This window comes from Cucumis melo, chromosome 9 (genome assembly GCF_025177605.1).
Source record: "Cucumis melo cultivar AY chromosome 9, USDA_Cmelo_AY_1.0, whole genome shotgun sequence".
Taxonomy (NCBI): Eukaryota; Viridiplantae; Streptophyta; class Magnoliopsida; order Cucurbitales; family Cucurbitaceae; genus Cucumis; species Cucumis melo.
This window is the reverse complement of record NC_066865.1, coordinates 15,159,687-15,162,186: the sequence shown is the minus strand read 5'-3', so window position 1 is coordinate 15,162,186 and position 2,500 is coordinate 15,159,687. Positions and strand designations below refer to the sequence as shown.

Sequence of the window (2,500 nt, the reverse complement as noted above, 5' to 3'; positions counted from 1 at the left end):
GCTGATGATAGAACTAGAATAGATATTTTCTGTTTCCTACTCACACGAGCCCATATCCTTGCTTTTCGATCAATCTCTAATTCTAATCTTCCTCCCCAATCAGATATTATGGTGCCGGTATAGACCGAAATTCCGTTATGGTCCAATTCTGACCGGTAATAGATACCGGGGCTTTGCAATATTTGACTGATGACAATTCTGTATAGTCCATTTACTATAGAAGTTCCCAGGGAATTCATTAGAGGAATGTTTCCAATCAAAATTGTTTGTTCTTGCATATCCCTACGGGTTTTCCAAATTAATCCTGCGGATACGTATAATTCAGAAGAATATGTGAGTGATTCATATACAGCATCTCTTTCTTTTATCAATGGTTCTACCAATTTATATGTTTCCACAAATAATTGAAATTCAATTTCTTGATCTGTATCTTCAATTTTTGGAAACTTAGAAAGTTCTTCTGTTAAGCCATGATCAATGAACCTACAAAACCCTTCAAATTGTATCTGATTAAACGCAGGTATTGTAGACATTCTCTCATTTCCACCCCCAAGCATTTTATTTATTTCCCATTTATAAAAAAAATCCCATTATTTGCTTAAAATGGATCGATCTAGCAATGATGGAATTTATATTATGTTTACTGAATCACATGAAATTTTACCTAACTTCATAGGTGTAATAGATGTAATGCATGAAATACATATGAACGTAGGAATAAAGAGACTTTGATACTCAAATTAAATTGGAATTTGCAACAACTACAAATGAATTGGTAAATTCTATTTAGAATTATGGAGTTTTGTATAAAATATCTATATCAAAACAAAAGTGAGTCAATTTCTACCATTATTATGATATTCCAATCGGATTGGGTACTATAAATAGATTCGGGATTTGATCTGAAGAAACAATATAGAATTTTTTTTATTTAACAACATGGAACTTTTTCGTAGATTTCACTGTTAAAAAAAATTCGCATAGAAGAGAGATATTTTACCTATACCTATATTTTTTTTAGTAGAATTCGTAGAATGCGATTGAAGTATGTATAAGGACTTGTATTTATTAATAAACATGTGCAGATATATATATATAGTTAGTTATATATATCGCCTCCTTTATTACAGTTCTATGGGGAACATCACATGTCGTACTCTATCAAAAATTTATATTTTCTATTTAATGATAATGAAAAAAAAATTCTAAAAACAGAATTCCGAACATTTCCTATAAACATCTTATATATATATAAGATATTAGATTTAGATAATAGTAATCGTTTATGTTCTGGGGTTTACATATACTCATAATCGCTATTAAAATTGTCATTAATAAGGATTTTTTTATGGTTATGGAAACGAATCAATACGGATGGATTAGTAATGATTAGTTATCTATCAATTTTTATTTATTTAGGTAAGGTATCCATTTTTGGATTGTTTTCTTATATCATTAGGGAAACCGAATTTGCAATTTCAATCCAAGAATCATTTATGAATTCACAGTCAATAGTTAAAGTTAACGGTTCCCATTTGTCCTGATTTTTTGCTTTTGTGAATGAAAATCCACATTTTTTTTTCAATAGAAAAAGCAAAGTTTTGCGGTTTTTCGTTTTAGATATTGTGTGTTGTAAGATACTATCTATCTAAGAGATAGAGCCAATCCAATATTTTGTATCGTTTTGGCGGCATGGCCGAGCGGTAAGGCGGGGGACTGCAAATCCCTTTTTCCCCAGTTCAAATCCGGGTGTCGCCTCAGCAACAAACAAAAGAATCAAAATACCCTCTTCTGTTTTGCTGATATAACTTTATCATTTTTTTTAGAAGAAAAGCATCTTTAGATTTGCTTGATTCTAAGCATCGTTGGGGTTCTCTAAAATGTTATAAATCCTTGCGTATAGGTTTCGTTTCCAGAATTTAGTAGAGTAATGAAAAATAATCGTTAAATCTTGAGATGATAGCCCTTCGACTACTAATGTAGTGTCTACTCATTGGGTCTTGAATTAGGGAATATAATTTCATTTTTCCTTACGGAAAGGAGGAAGATACTTGATATACGGACTCATGAAAGTATCTGAGTACTCGAGCATTCAATCAATATTATATTGAATGAATAATTGGCTTTTTTTTTTATTTTAATCTTAAAAAAAGAACTTATTTCTTTTCGATAAGCTCTAACCACGCATGTAATAGGCCATCCCATCTTCCGATTGTCTCTATGAAACAATCGGGGGGACAGTAAAGATTAGATCAAATGAGAAAGGAATAATAGTAGGGTTATGTGATAGATACTATCTTGATTCTCTATTTTGAGACTTTTTACTTAATGTAATGAAATGCAGGACAACAAAAGAAAGACTAGGTCTTATTATTCCTACATGTTACTAACATTCTTTTGATACTTCCAAGAGTTTTTCTGCCTCTTTTATTTATTTGTACTGAATTTTTTCGATTATACTAGAAATCATATAATAACTTGGGATAATTCGATTTTTTGT

The 2,500-nt window shown here is 30.6% G+C and overlaps 1 protein-coding gene across 1 annotated transcript in view; it reads right to left on the bottom strand.

Moving 5' to 3' along the window:
• The window catches only part of LOC103501381 (2-methylpropanoate--CoA ligase CCL4-like), a 209,971-nt gene that overhangs the window by 206,805 nt on the left and 666 nt on the right, over positions 1–2,500 (bottom strand). The gene's annotated exons all lie outside the window — the stretch shown is intronic.